Source organism: Sorex fumeus, unplaced genomic scaffold (genome assembly GCF_029834395.1).
Source record: "Sorex fumeus unplaced genomic scaffold, SorFum_2.1 ptg000055l, whole genome shotgun sequence".
In the NCBI taxonomy this organism is placed as follows: domain Eukaryota; kingdom Metazoa; phylum Chordata; class Mammalia; order Eulipotyphla; family Soricidae; genus Sorex; species Sorex fumeus.
In genome coordinates, this window is record NW_026606112.1 from 3353226 (window position 1) to 3370002 (window position 16777).

Genomic DNA, 16777 nt, shown 5'->3' on the forward strand with positions numbered 1-16777 from the left:
ATTTCCTTCCCAAGGACTACAAGGCCCTCAGCATCTGAGCTGCCTTTCTACCCTGGCCTGGGGATCCTATGCAACTGTTTATCTCACAAACATTTGCATCCTGGTTCTGTTTTGAATTGCACACCTGTAAATCCCAACAGCACAAGGTCTTGTTACAGAAAATGACAGCACCAAAGCAATCAGTCCTTCAAGCCATGAGACTCAACTTTGTTCTTAACTGTCTAAGCACAGACAAGGTGACAAGTGAAGCCTTCCAAGTGTTGCCCTGGTTGTTCAGACATTTCTCCAACACTGCAGACATTAGCCAAAAACCCTTTTAGAAGCAGACACTATGTCATAAAGCACAAAAGAAAACCGGCATCACTGCATTCTGTTTCACAGCCTGGCATTGATGCAAATATCTAACATGATGTGACCACCCACCTTAGTCACTGGATGGAGCTTTCCAGAAAATGTCTCCCAAGATCAAATGTGCCCTTCGCATTCCAGGACTGGCTCTCGTGGCAGGCCCTTGCAGGAATGAGCCTTGAGCTCCCAGAGCAAGATCAGAGGATCAGTTGGGAATGTGACAGAAGTCAGAGCAGCAACCCTGGGCCAAGAACTGCCAAGGGACTTTAGCCTCACAAGCAGCATGGGCTCTGATGCAGACATTCGGACGGGTGCAAAAAAGAAAAAGGCCATTGCAGCTTCTTCATAAACTCACGTTTTGCTCCGTGTCTTGATAGGGATCTTGGGTTTAGACACAAACATCACGGGGTAACTGCAACTCTTGAGCACCTGCTCTCGGCAGGCGCCTGCAGATGTTTCAGTTAGAAGACTGGGCCAATGTTAACTTTCCAGCTTGTCAAAACAACAGAGCTCCCACACAGTTCTTGGGCGGGGGGGACACGGTGCAGCTTATCCCCAGAGGTAAACTGAAATTTAAAAGGAAGCATACATTTGGAGTTAGACAAAGCAAGATTCAAGCCCCAGCTCCACTTCTGAGAAAGAATGAGGCCCCGATCTTTTTATCGAATCATTCTTTCCTTGGAAGTATTTCATTATAAAGCGATATATTGCTTGGAATTTGGGAGATGGTCAGTGGTTATTGTCTGTTAAGGCCTGCATGGTGGTTATTGTCAGTGATTCCTGTCTCGTCTTTTGCTTTCAGGAGTTTTATCATTCACCTCTAGCCCCTCTTTAAGTAACAGCTACTGGATTTCAGTTGTGAGAAGTCTTGTCAGTGGCAACACGCTGGTTGAATCAAGTAAGGACTTATCCGTCACTGGGCTAAATAATACAGAGGCTAAAGTCTAATTCCCATACCCCATAGGGTCCCCTAAGCACCCCCAAGACTGACTCCTGAGCTCAAACTCAGAAGAAAGCCCTAAGTACCGCCAGGTGTGGCCTGAACACAAAGCAAAGTGAACTCGTCTATCATGCACAGGACTCTAACCTCAAAGGTTTATTTTCTTAACAAGATCTCAATGTTTTAAAATCAAGATGCTGGCTTGCTCTTCAAGCCCTTTATTCTGCCTTGAACAGGTATTCCACTTGCTTTTCTCCTTGCTAGCTTTTTTCACTTTGGAAAAGCCCATGTTCTCTCTTGAACATGTACTTATTCATTCTCTCCCCTCAACTCTTAGTAAGTTTGCTCAGTAAAAATTATCTTGCTTCACAGGGCTGGAGATAGTACAGCAGGCAGGGCACTTGCCTTGCATGTGATTCATCTAGGTTCAAACCCTGACACCCCATATGATCCTCTGAGAATCACCAGGAGTGGTTCCTCAGCACAGAGCCAGAAGTAACCCCTAAGCATCTCCAGGTATGGTCCAAAAACAAAAATTATATTGCTTTACACACACAAAATTTTTTAAATAAAATCAAGACGCTATTTTACTCCTTCCATATAATATGAACGACTTCAGAGCGACCTCTAAGACCGTCTTCCCGCTATCCCTGGAGAGAAATGAAAACTGGTCCTTTCTCTTTGCACCTACAAATATTGACATTTGATGTCACACTTATTGAGCACTGGACTAGGCAACAGGGAGATCACAGTGAATACTAATGACCCCAAACTGAAAAGCAGCCTGCAGAAACAAACTCTCAGATACAGAGAACAGAGCATGGTTATCCAAGAGGAAGGAGGTGGGAGTTACTGTGTTAGGAGGATAACTGCATGGGCACAGGTGACAGCTCCATCTTGGGAGGTGGACAGCATGTGGTATATATACTCACTGAGCTATTTAGCTGTACCCCGGAACTTAGGCAATGTTATAAGCCAATGTTGCCTTAGTAAAAAGTTGAGTAAGTAAATGTTTCAGTAGAGGTTAAAAAATAAAAATATTTTATTCCTTCAGGAGTTGCTTGTTCTAGAGAGATAATAACGAACAAACTTGGTGATTAAGTATTGTTACTGTACTGTATTGTTACTAAGGAGGAAAATAAAGTCAAGAGTCTTAGGAAACTTGGGTGGTTGGGTGGGGTGAAACCTCAAATAAGGCTGCCAGGCAAGTTCTTGAGAAGAGACGAGATGAGGGATACTCTCTCTCTCTCTCTCTCTCTCTCTCTCTCTCACTTGCTCACTTGCTTTCTCTCTCTCTTCTCTCTTCTCTCTTCTCTCTTCTCTCCTCTCTCTCTCTCTCTCTCTCTCTCTCTCTCTCTCTCTCTCTCTCTCTCTCTTTCTCTCATGCTAGGGATCCGACTTAGGGTCTCACACATGCAAAGCTACGAAGTCTGTACTATTGCTGAGCCATGCCTCTGGCCCTTTTTATTTGTTTTTTTTTTATGCTTTGTTTGAGGGTACACACCTAGCAGAACTGGGACTACTCCCAACTCTGTACTCGGAGTTGCTCCTGGTAGTGCTCAGGGGAGCTTACAGTGCCTAGAATGGAACCGGGTCTTCTGCAGGCAAGGTATGCACTCAGCCATTGAGCTCTCTGTCCAGCCCTCTCCTTTTCCCATCTTCTCCATCTCCATGCTCAGGTGGCCTTACCATCATCCAACTGCCTCAGTTTCACCATCCTCTGCTGCCTTCTTACTAGGGCAAGGCTCCCTCTCTCCTCTGCCTGCCCCTGAGCGAGCCATTTAACTCTGTCTTTCTGGTCCTTGCGGAGTGTCTTCTCTTTGAAAGTCATTGAGTCATTGTTATGGTGGAAAGCTGACACCTAGAGAGAAACACAGCCAGAGCTAGTGCATACTGGAAAATTCCACAGTGATTGGAGCATGTTTAGACAATGCCACAACCCCTGTTCTTCATCTTAGCTTTCTGGGTTCCCTAGATCTTCACAACCAAGAATATAAGAACAACAATAGCAGCCACACTGGCCCGGGACTTTCTGAGCGTTTCACATGTGTCAGGGCGAGATAAGGAGTCAGTGGTGGGACACTCATCTTGTGTGTGTGGAGCCCTGGGCTTGATGCCCAGCACTGCAAAAATAAAATAAAATAAAATGGTATGGGCCAACAAAACACTACATATTTATTTCCTTACCATCACAACAATAATGAGGAAGGCAAATTGTACATTTGCTAAGGAGGAAACAGAGGCCAGGGAGGTTCAGTGTCTTGCTCACGTTCATGCATAATAAATGGCATGACATGAGGCCAAACTTTTAATAAGTTTCGTCATAGCAATGAACAGGATTTGGCCACTATCTCTGGTGCCTTTGACTCTAGCATCATACATCTGCATCATTTAAGGAAAAGAGTCTATCCTTTCTGGAATTCCAGATGAGTGGCCCAACATACCTCCCCGCCCCCCAGCCACACACACACACACACACACACACACACACACACACACACACACACACCTGGTCCCTAATCCTACTTTCTACATGACTCACTGATAAAGGTGAATTTTAAACTTTGAAAAACTGCCCTGATTTTCATCCAAGACAACAAAAACATTTTCCATCCTGCCCATTCTGTCCTTGGAGCTTTTTCAAAAAAGTTCTTTCTTTGCCTTTTGTGTCTTTCTTTTCTCCCAAGATACCTTTGATTTCCTGCTTTAGCATGGAGGCTCGAATTTTCTACACATTCATCTTAGGTTCTATTTTGATTAACCATTGCCATGGTACAAATAGAAAAAGGAATTTCACCCACGGCTGCATAGAGCTGCTGACAATGTGAAGGGCATGTGGCTTGCATGAGCACTGCTCCTGAATAATGTTCTGGAAGCTGGTACAGGCAAGCACTGATCCACACAAGACACCACCATTCCTATGTCTTGGCAATTCATAATAGGAACAAGGTGGTCTCTGAAATGCATCTTATGGAAACATAAAACTCACACATGGAAGTCAGAGTACGTATGTTCTGGGAGGAAAGTAAGATGTCATTTGGTACTGTAGTTATGTAATAGCACAAATGCTATGTTTTTGCACAAATTCCCAGAATATGCGTAAATTTTTAGATTGGGTGTATGTGAATATTTTTTTTTAAATTCTGTTTACCATATCAAGAATGGACTGGAGCGATAGCACAGCGGGTAGGGCATTTGCCTTGCATGCAGCCAACAAGGCTGACCTGAGTTAGATTCCTCTGCCCCTCCCGGAGAGCCCGGCAAGCTACTGAGAGTATCTTGCCCGCATGACAAAGCGTGGCAAGCTACCCGTGATGTATTCGATATGCCAAACACAGTAACAAGTCTCACAATGTTACTGGGCCCGCTCAAGCAAATCGATGAACAATGGGAGGAAAGTGACAGTGATATCAAGAATAGTTGAGAGGAAAAAAATAAATTCATTGAGATTTGCTCGAGCGGGCCCAGTAACGTCTCCATTGGAGACTTTGTTGTTACTGTGTTTGGCATATCGAATACTCTTGGTAGCTTGCCGGGCTCTCCGAGAGGGGCAGAGGAATCGAACTCGGGTCAGCCATGTTGGCTGCTTGTAAGGCGAACGCCCTACCCGCTGTGCTATCGCTCCAGCGATAATTCAAGGGCTAGAACACATGCTTCTCATACAAAAAGTTCAACTTGATCCTCAGCACTGCCTGGTCCTCCAAGCACTACTGGGAGTGACCACATTTTCCCTCCACATCCAAAGCATCAAGTCAGGAGTAGCCTCTGGGCACTGATGGACATAGTGCAGAAAGTTTTAATAATTGAAAAATAAAGAGACCAGAGTGATAAAACAGTGGGTAGGGGCTTTGCCTCACGTGCAACTGACCCGGATTTGATCTCCAGTATCCCATGGGGTCTTCCAAGCACTGCCATGAAGAATTCCTGGGTGCAGAGACAGGAGTAACCCCTGAGCATCAGTGGGTGCCCCCCAAAAAATAATAAATAAAAATAAATTAAAAATAAAATAAGTGAGAAATTCAAATGGGGACACTTTGAATTCACCAGAAAGTATGATACTTCTTAAGCTGTTGTTTACTTCAATAGAAAATTTTTGTTTCACCAATTGGCAAATCTGTAATAATTTGGTCAGCCAGATTCAGATGAGCTTTGGCAAACCAGATTTAAATGAGCACATCTTTTATTCTTTATCCATTAACTTCTTGCCTTGGGTATTAACACTTGTTCAACTGACAAATATTGCCCCAACTAAATAATACTGTGGATTTTGTTCAGGTTATAACTGATACCTGGAGAGAATTAGCTTGGAACACCTGCATAAAAGTATATTGATGTTTATATATTGCAACTAGGCAAAAAAAATTTTTTTTAAGCAAAACAAAACCAAACGAGTCATACCATTCAGCTGAGACTGGACATGAGCTCTCTTGCTAGTCAGGAGAAATAGCCATAGACTAAATGAAAGAGACTCACATATTGACAAGGCAAACACCTTCTGAAAGGCACTGATTTCATTTCTTTGTGGTTGGTGACTCTGCACTAAGAAGCAGGCAATTTTGTTGAACTATAATTTTTTTTTAATTTTGACATAGGAAAAAGTAGTTCGCAATATACTGTTCAGTGTAAAAAAATTTAAAAAATAAAAAATAAAGAATACAAAACTTTCATTTGAATTCAACCAGCTGTTGTCTGCACAATGCAAATGCCAAAAGAGAAGTAGGTGACGACAGAACACAATGCTTATGTTTTCCATTTTCCTTATTTTTTTTATACCTTAACTTTTCCACAATGGGCATCTATTACTTATCTAAAACAGACTGAAAAAAATTGTTTCTATAATTGCATTGAGCAAGTCTGCCTTCTTCTCATGAATGTTTGTCACTGCTTCCGTCGAAATATGTTTTGTGTAAGAACAAATGTTCTTACAGCAATGGGTTCTCAGCGGAGAATCATTGGCCCACAGCTGAACCATGCAACATTTATCTCCCTGCCACTGAGTCTACATAAGTCACATTTAGATCATTGCAACCAGATGCAAATTCCAATTCCAGATAGAACACCCCCCACCACCACCACCACTTACACACACCCAAATAAGGAATTCCAAAAATTTCTCTGCACTAAGCCTCTTAGAAATCTTGTCTGAATATTCCCATAACATGAAAATCATAGCTGGGAAAGATATCCTAGGTTATTTTAGCTGTATCTTCTCATGGGAAAAATAAAGGCGTATTCAGAAATGAAAGAGTGAGGTTTCCGGGAAACTTATTCGGTGTCTCAGCTCAAAAAGAAAGAGGTAGTGGGAAATGCTTGATGCTTATTAGAGGAAAACATGTTTGTGACAAGTGCAGTCAACGATTACAAGATCTGGTTTCAAACCAAACCTGCCACTTTCTTCTTCTTATCATTATTGCATAACCTGTGCAATTTTTTTAAAGCACTTAGGAGAAAATTAAGCATTTAAAAAATTTTTCCTCATGAACATTTTCTGTTTACATAACATTCAAAATCATGAATTTTCAAGTTTAATTATAAATATGTATTTTTTCTATTATTTTAGCCACAAGGAACTTGAAAAAGCAAAACTTCTTTTTAAAAAAAACATTTTTTCCTTACTACAAATTTTAAGTTATCAAATGTTTATCAGAAATAAATGGTTTACTATATTTGCTATGCAAAATATGGGATTGATTTTGTTCTCTGTAATGCCTTCCTTTAATCATCTAAACTAGTGAGGTTTTGTAATGCTTTCAAATAAAAATATTGAATGACTATTCTATTTTTGTCTCTTATATTCAATTTACCTGTTTGATCCTTATGGGATTGTGTAAAATAGCAAAAAATAAAATTATTATTATCCTCCATGATCTCATTTTAAAATGAGAAATCTGAAGCTCAATAAATAACTTATACAAGACCACACAGCCAGTAAGTGATTAAGGAAAAAAAAAAATTGGCTCCTACAACACTCCCTTCCCAGAAAACAAATTACTTTTTAAAATTGATTTATAAAAGCATAAGTTGTATACATGCACTTAAAGATAAACATGTAAAAAAAGTATAGAAAACATGCTCTTTGCAAAAGGTCACTGATTTATTAAATACATGCACTTAAAGATAAACATGTAAAAAAAAGTACAGAAAACATGTTCTTTGCAAAAGGTCACTGATTTATTAAAATAAAAAATAGTACAACTAAATATCTGTATGGTAAAAAAGACTGAAAATTAATACAATTAAATCTGTCTGATAAATATTTGATATCTGATTTTAAAAAACAATTTTATCTTTGAAAGAGTTTCATATAAACCAAAGATAAATTAGTGGGAAAATTTTAGTTAAAGTCAAAAAAATAATTTTTAAATAGTTCATGTCTAAAAGACTAGATATAATTATGCCATTAGAGTAGCAGTGACATCTTTGAACAATGAAACTGAAGATAAACATCCACTTTTTTTTTCTGCAAACCTTCAATAATAGTAAGGATTAACTTCCTAATTAAAAAAATTAACATTAAAAGCAGTTTTTCATGAAGTACTAAGAAAGTAGTTAATTTTCCTCAGTGATGTCTTAATACATTTAGTTTCACTTCCATTTTTTTTTTTTTTTTTTGTAGAGGGTTAGGCTTTGCTGGGAATTTTTTGTCTAAAAGAAAGGCAGCTGTGGTTTCAATGTGAAAAAACTTTCAGTGAAATCACAGAGCTATAATTTGGAGGGTCAGCCCAGGTAGTAATACAGTAATACAGCTTTGAGAATTTACCTGGAAAAAACCGTTTCTGTGGTTTTTTTCTGTCTCTACAGTAAGTGTCCATGTCTATCTGCCAAACTGGAGAGCTACCTGCCCCATAGTCATTTCTTCCATACTCAAAAAGTCTGTGCTTGGCTGGGACCGGAGAGATGGTGCAAGGGGTTCAAGAACTTGCCTTATTTGGATGTGCCCAACCCATTAGATTCCCGGCACTGCATAGATATTCCACTGAGCACAGCCAGGGGTGAATCTTGAGCAGAGCCAGGAATAGGCCCTGAGCACTGCCAGATATGGTCCACCCCCACCAAAAACAGTAACAGCAAATTAAAGTCCTCTACTTTGGGACTGGAGCGATAGCACAGCGGTAGCAGCTGGCCAGGCTGGCCCGACTTTGATTCCTCCGCTCCTCTCGGAGAGCCCAGCAAGCTACCGAGAGTATCTCGCCCGCATGGCAGAGCCTGGCAAGCTCCCCGTGACGTATTCGATATGCCAAACACAGTAACAAGTCTCACAATGATGGAGACATTACTGGGCCTGCTTGAGCAAATAGATGAACACCGGGAGGACAGTGCTACAGTGCAGTGCTACTGGGATGGGCAAAGTATCCTGAGCCAGGAAAAGAGTCATGATGACTGGTCTAAGACAGTGAAAGAGGGCTGGAGTATTAGCACCGCAGGTAGGGTACTTGCCTTGCACACGGTCGACCCAGGATTCAACCCTCGGGACTCCATGTGCTTCTGCAAGCACTGCCAGGAGTAATTCCTAGGTACAGAGCCAGGAGTCAGCCCTGAGGATCACTGGGTGTGGCCCCAAAATAACAACAACAAAAATGTAAGATTTAAACTAAAATAAAAGGTGCATATGCTGCCCGAGCCCATGTACGGCTTGCGCCCACGTGGCCGAGCACATTTGGTGCCCGAGCACATGTGTCGCCTGCATCTCCACTCTTGAGATGTGTACTTTCGTGCTTTCGTGTCTAATGCTAGAATGTGTGTAGGGGCTCTCTCTCTCCGCCCTTGGAGAAGCCCGTGTTCTCTCTTGAGTATGTTACTCTCTCACTCTCACTCCCTCCATACCTAAAAATCCTCCAAATAAAATCTATTTACTTCACTGTTTGTCTACTCCTGAAATTCGTTTCTGCGAGGCAAGACAAGAACCCAGTAACCCTGGGTCCTGGCTGGCAGATGCGGGTGGGAAGAAAGTGACCGTCTTTCTCCTCCCCACTTCATGTAAGTCACCCATGGGGCCCACCGACATCAAAATGGCACATTGAGAGCCATAAAGGAGGCGGTGACTGGTTTCAAGAGAGGCAGGAAATGGGGTCAGAGAGCTAGTACTACAGGTTAGGCCTGGGGTGCAGTACCCAGTACCCCGAGCACTGCCAGGAGTGATCCCTGAGCATAGTGCCAGAAGTAGGTCGGAGCACAGATACAGGGGGACGGGGGACGGGGAGGGAGAAAAAAATATATTTTTTTAAACTTTCAAAAAGAAAAAAATAGATTTAAAAGAGGAGAAAAGCTAAACGGAGGATGGAGGGGCTGGAGTGATAGTATAGCAGGTAGGGCACTTGCCTTGCATTAAGCCGACCTGGGTTTGATCCCTGGCACCCCATACAGTCCCCCAATCCTGCCATGAGTGATACCTGAGCACAGAGCCAGGAGTAATCCCTGAGCACAGCTGGGTGTGACCCCCAAACCCAAAAATATATGAATCCAGGGTTGAGGCCAGAGACAGAATCCAGTTATGGAGTTGCATGTGCAAGGCCCTGGGTGCCATCATTTGTCACTAAAAACAGGAACAGAAAGAGTTTGGGGGCTGGGGAGGTGTCTCGGTGCCAAAGCACGTGTCTTACATGCTTGAGATCTGGGTTTGATCCCTGACACTACAAAATAAATAAATAAAATAAAATAAAAGATGATGAAAGAGAACCTACCAGTTCCCGGCTGCCCTGCCTCCCTTAAAGCAAAAGCAGCAATGGGTTTCAGACTAGGCCAATGAAATGTTCCAGAAACATTGCTTAGGCCTTTCTGAGGAAGCAGTTCCTCACCAGTTTGACCAGTATGACCAGGGCCGAGGCCTTCCTTTCCTGCTTTGCATTTTCCTATATGTAAATGCGATGCTCAGAAAACTTTGGCAGCCCTCCTGGGCCAAGCAGGAAAGCCAGGAAAGCCAGAAAAACTGCAGAGACAGAGGTCAAAACCTGATACCAATCCACTGGAAGGGTTTGACTTTCATTGAGCTCACTTAATGCCTGCGTTTTCTCAGTCCCAGTAAGTATAATATTGCCGCTGAATGGCTGCCAGCAATGCAGTAGCCAATAATAAAATCTGATGTTGAAGCAATCGATATTTTATAGAATGTAAAAAAATTTACTCAATACCCATCTCAGATACAGACCCACCCCATTCTACAACCATTCAGAATGTCAACAGGAAATGGTTGGCTACACTTAATACTGTGTCAAATATGTCTCAATAAAGCCCTCCCAAAAAATGAATGACTAGGGAAATTGTTTTATGGGGTTGTTGCACAGTATTAAATAATATTTGGAAAATATATTTAGGAAAATCATATGATCGGTGAAGAGATGCTCATGGCATAATAGTGTATTTGAAAATAAAAAACAAACAGGGGCCTAGAGAGATAGTACAGGGATACAAGGCACCTGCAAGTGGTCAACCCCAGTGGGTCTCCAGCACCCTATGGTTTCCCAAGCATTGCAGGGGCGGCCTTGGAAGTCCTGAAAAATCACCAGGTGTTCCAGGTAACACCCAGCACTGCGTCCTGCACTAGCACTGCATTCTCGGGCCCTCGCACTGAACTGTCAGCCTGGTTGGTGGAAAATTACAAGTATAGGTGTAGGGGCTCCTTCCTGGGAATCACATGAGAAGCCCCTCCAGAAAGGAGAAGACAAGGACCCATGATTGTATATACACCATCATGACAGCACTATTTTCAGACTGTGAAGAAATAAACCCAGACCACCAACAATTTGTTTTAGAGTTGTTATCTTGTCACAGAGTTGTGAGAGGATTGCCAATAACCAACTACCTTTAGAATAACCAATGGATTATGTATACATAGGTTCCTCTACTTGCTAAGTATTGGGATTCTAAGGTACAACAGATATGATTTACATGTGATATATAACGTATTATATGCCCCACAGCAATATATATTTTATTAGTATATGTACAGAGCAAATATAAGACTATGTGTTTGATATAAAATATAACAAATACTTTTGTGCATTGGTTTAACGACAGAATGTTTTACTATCTGATATGATACATAAATAAATTTTCCACAAGCGCATGCATTCCTTATTAATGGCCTCAACCTTTCTGCCATTGTATGGGTAAAAATGAAACTCTGTCACTGAAGTTAGAAACTGAAGACGACAAAGGAGGAGAAGAGACACGGAAAACCAAAGAGCAGGCCCAGCTGCACAGAGTCCCCAAATGGCAGCCAGTTGAAGAGCAGCTGGTAGGAATGAGTCTGGCCCTGAAGGCTCTCAAACAGCTGCTGCTACTCTGTCTCCTTCCCTCAAAGCCAAGTATGTCTTTCCACATTCAAAAGAAGTTCACTTTCTACACAGTGATCTGGTCCATTTATCATGTCTCATGAATGACTTTGGTTTCAATTCTTCCATAAGCTCTGTTTAGCCTTGGGCATCTTGACCATATTTTATCACATAGTCATCATGCCTTGTTTTTTAAAAATACAGTAATTTAAAAAAAAAAATTTTTTTATTGATAGAGGGATTTACAATACCATTAATTCTAGGGCTGGAGAGATAGGACAGCAGGTATAAGTGCTTGCCTTGCACGTGGCTGACCAGGATTTAATCTCCAGGATTCCATATGGTCCCCTGAGCACCGCTTAGAGTAATTCCTGAGTGCAAAGCCAGCAATTAACCCTGAGCACCACCTGGTGTGGAGCCTCCTCACCCAAAAAAACAGTTAAGTCTCTTTTTTGTGCGCCCATCATCCCAACACCATGCCTATCACCAAACAGCTGGCTTCCCTCTACCGTTATCCCAAGGGCCCTTCTCTCATGGAAGACCAGTTCTATAGACAAATCTCCAGTTCCAATTCCTTTGGCCATTTCTTGGGCCCTACTACGTGTTTTTTTATATTCCACATGAGAGAGATCTTCTTTTTATTTATTGTGGAGGTGTCTGACTCCATTTTTAAAAGCTTCACATGATGATGGTCCTTGCCCACTTTTTCACACATGCACAAAATAGTCATAAACTCTGTGATAATAATGGGATGAAATACACTAAGTGTTATCTAGAGGGCAAGATCATTCTTCTAGAGCTAGCTGTAGTTGGAAGACAAAGATGGTTCATTATTTTAACAGTGATAAAAATATGCCCATTTCTGCTAATAATCACTGAAATCTACCTGAGACATGCTATGAAACAACTGAAACTACTCGTAAGGAATGTGCTATCTGAAGACCACTAGTTTCTTTTATAAACTTTTTTATCTCATCTATATCTGAGTATGGTTTTCATGCATGAAGCTGATGGGTTTTTTTTAAGTTTTTTTTCTTTTCTTAGAGTCTTGTAAGACTTATAATATTTATATACCTTAAAGAAACAGCCCTTGGTTTTACTTATCAACTCATTACATTCTTATTTTCTAATTCACTCATTTCTTATTTTGTCTATTTCATTTGTGTGGACCTTGCCAGAGGAAGGAAAGATAAAGTCTGCTTTTATACTGTACTTATTTCTGAGCAAACAATCCATCCCTTTATGGCTTTGATTGATTTTGTTATTTTCTAGTTGCTTAAGTTAAAATGCTCGATCTTTTTTTTTTCTGTGACTCTTATTTCAATAAAAGCATTTAATTTGGAGCAATTTTGTTTTTAGTTTCAAAGGACAGGGTGACCCCAGCAGACATTCATGCCGCATATTCTTTATAAAAATAGAGTTGATCGTTTGACAAAAACAAAATGAAAGCCTGTTTGCTAAATGACTGCAGAGAAATGGTAGAACATTAGGGCCAAGAGCAGTCAAGAGGAGCAGACTCATCTGTACTCTCCAAATAAGACTCTGATGACAGATAATGAGCTAATCTGTCTGATATTAAAAACTCAGCTATCCTCATACAGTGGAACAAAAAGTCTAAAAGAGCAATGCAGCAAAGAGCCCTCCCATTCCCTCCTTCCTTCTCTGCCTAATACCAAATTACTGAACAAGTCCACGAAGAACGAGGATGACCGCTCCCTTTTATGAAAACCCAAGTCCAACATCTTCCATTGCTGGTGGGAATGGGGACTCAGTTTTAACTTTTTTTCTAAAACAATATGGACTTCTCAAAAAAAAAAAACCAAACAAACAGGAGTTTCTATATTCGTTGCAACTTTACTCACAATTGCCAAAATCTATAGACAACCTGTGTTCAAGAACAGACGACTAGGGGCTGGAGCAATAGCACAGCTAGTAGGGTGTTTGCCTTGCATACGGACGACCTGGGTTCAGTTCCCAGCATCCCATATGGTCCCCTGAGCACTGCCAGGAGTAATTCCTGAGTGAAGAGCCAGGAGTTTGTGCATTGTGGACCTGTGCATTGCCAGGTGTGACCCAAAAAAAAGCAAAAAAAAACAAAAAAAAAACCAGATGACTAGATAAGGAGATTATGGTAGATATACAATGAAATACTACTTGGCTATAAGAAGAAGTCAAGCAATTTTCTAATACAGGAATGGGTCTGGAGAGTATCAAGCTGAGTGAAGCCAGGTAGAAGAAGCACAGTAAGAGAAAGATGTCAGTCATATGTGGGAAATTAAAAAACAGAGTAGGGGGATATCCAAAAGCAAGAGCATTTGAGAACTGGTGGGAGGGGTGGTACTGTAATGCCTTTTGCATTATCACTAACTTGGAGACCTTATCACTAACAGTGTTGTAAATCACAGTGCCTAAAATTGTCTTTTAATTTTAATACTGTGTGAATTGTTTCAAAATTGAGCTTTAGCCAGGCACAGCCCTAGGCCTCCTTCTCCTGTAGGTTGGTAACTGGAAGCAAATTCTGGAAGGTCGAAGACAGGGCATTCCCCAATTTGCAGCAAAAACACTCTCAGTACCTGCTTTGACTGTGAATTCTAGAGGTAAGCACTGAGAGTTTAATGGAAGTTAATTCAGGAGTGAACATATGTTGTAATCATCTGGGCCTCTATGATGACTCTGATCCTTGCCTACTTTCTCCCAGACACCAAGAAATGATTTCAGAGTCTATTTAACCCTGTAGTTTTTTTGGGTTTTGTTTTTTTTTTTTTAACTTGTTTTTTGGAGGCTACATGCAGTGGTGTTGGGGCCTACTCCAAGCTCACAGCTCAAGAGTCATTATCAGTGATAATCGGGACATTATGGGGTTCCTGCATACAAAAAATGTGCCCAGGAACCCTTTCAGCTGTACCCCCAACCCCTTAATCCTATAGTCCTTAACCAGAGCTGGAATATGCCTGTCCAAATCACACTGGATGTCTTATGGGTCACAGTCATACACCCTCCACTCCTGGGATCAAAAACTCAAGGCCTCACACCTGCAAGGCAAGTGCCCTCCCTCTGAATCACTTTCCCAAGTTCTTCTCTACCTTTGTGCAACACTTTCCTAGTTGCTTCATGGGGGACTGCCCGTTTCCAAACCACTTTTTAAAAAGCCAATGCAATCTTTATAATTAACTTGGCTTGACTGATATTTGACTCTTGACAAGGGAAAGTCTTGCTGGAATTATCCTGTCTCTTTGCCCCTTTGGCTGATCCATCCCAAATGCACAGAACACATTTCCTCCCCCTTCTGTCAAAATCCTGCATCAGCTCCCGGCTTCCTTGAAGCTCTCCGTGTCCGATTCCCCAGACCACCCCACCCCGTATGTGGGATACTAAAAAACAAAGTAGGGGAATATCCAAAAGCAAGAGTGTTTGAGAACTGGTCTATAGAACTGATCTGAGCTGTAGAGGCCAGGGATTTTGTCTCCGCTGACCTTCCCAAGGCAAGAGCACATGTGCACCCTTCTGCAGCTCTGTGCAAAGCAAGGGCCCTCAGTGGTACCGGGCACTTCTGGAGAATGCCAACAGTCAGGGTACCCTGGAGCCCTTCACCTCGTGGAGCTGTGAGTTTGCTCACATTTATGGGACCTGGACAATGTCCTAAGGGAAAAGACCAATCTAGTTTCCCGAGACTGGTCCAGACACTCCAGCAAAGGTGGACCTGATTGTGGACCTGATTGCCAGAGATCAACCTTCTATTTGTGGTAAGCAAGAATGAGATGGCATGGGGGGTGAGGTTGAGGGGCTCTTGTGTCAGAGGAGGGGGTGTCAGGATAAGAATGGAGAGGGAGTTGGAGGAGAAAGTCACCTCTGGGAGAAATACCAGTAACACTAGGAGATGCTTTTACAGATAGCCCCGAAAGTCCTATTTGGGATCATTGCAGATTCAGTATAATGAACTTTTCCTGGAGAGCCAGAGAAATGTGGAAATGCAGGCAAACCTCAAAAAAGAGCTGGCTAGATCAAAATGTCTCTTACAAACGTTTCCCAGCATAAACCATAAAACCACCAAGCTGGACACTGCTATCTGTGCCAGTCTGCTCTCTCACCAAAGTATTGAAATTCACGTCAAGTTCTCTTAAAATAACTCTCCCCCCCAAAAAAATAAATAAAATAACTCTCCCCATTGTAAGCCTGCTAAAGATAATACTTCATGGGGGGTATGGTGCCACCAGCAGGTCAATCTGTACCTGTGAGGCGAGTGCATCAGCAGCCGCATGGCGCCTTCAGACTTCCAGATACCCCAAAATTGCTGCTGTGCCTTTGGCCAGACCCCAAAAACTTGGGGCAAAGTTTACCAAGAAAGTAAACGGCCAAAAGTTAGGTATGTGGGAAACACACCCACAAACCACCTCCGGCTCAGCTATATAATTGGAGGCAAGGTCTCTCTGGTTCTTGATCGAACTGCTTAACGGCCATGATCCCAGAGACTCGGAAAAAAATCTTGAAACCCAACGGCATTTGGCAGAAATGCATCCAGTCCCTGCAATAAGTTACAGGCACTGGGCCACCCCAGGTGGGAATAGGTTTCGTGCCTTGGCCTGTTCCCTCTGGCGGCTCAGTAGCCGCCATCCTTCAGAGGCCACTGGACAGTCAGGTTTGGGCCCACAGTGACGAGACACATGGGGCCTCATGGATGGCCTCTCTGGCTCCTGATCAAGCTGCTTAATGGCCATGATCCCAGAGACTTAGAAACAAATCTCGGAACCCAGTGGCTTTTGGCAGAAATGCATCTAGACCGTGCAGTAGATACTGTTGCAGGGCCATCCCAGTCTGGAAAGGGTGCTGTCCCTCCACCTGCTCCCCCTTGGCAGCTCCGTGGCCGCCATCCGCCAGAGGCCATTGGACAGTCAGGTTTGGGCCCACAGTGATGAGACACGTGGGGCCTCATGGGATGGGGGTGGAGCCGGCCCTTTCCTCCCCACCCCAAAGATACCCCGAATCGCTGCCCACGAATGGCCTCTCTGGCTCCTGATCAAGTCGTTTAATGGCTATGATCCCAGAGACTCAGAAACAAACCGCAGAACCCAGCGGCTTTTGGCAGAAATGTGTCCAGTCCCTGCAGTAGGTTACCAGTGATGCACCACTCCAGGTGGGAATAGGTTTCGTGCCTTGGCCTGTTCCCCCTGGTGGCCCGGTGGCCACCATCCTCCAGAGGTCATTGGAAAGTCAGGTTTGG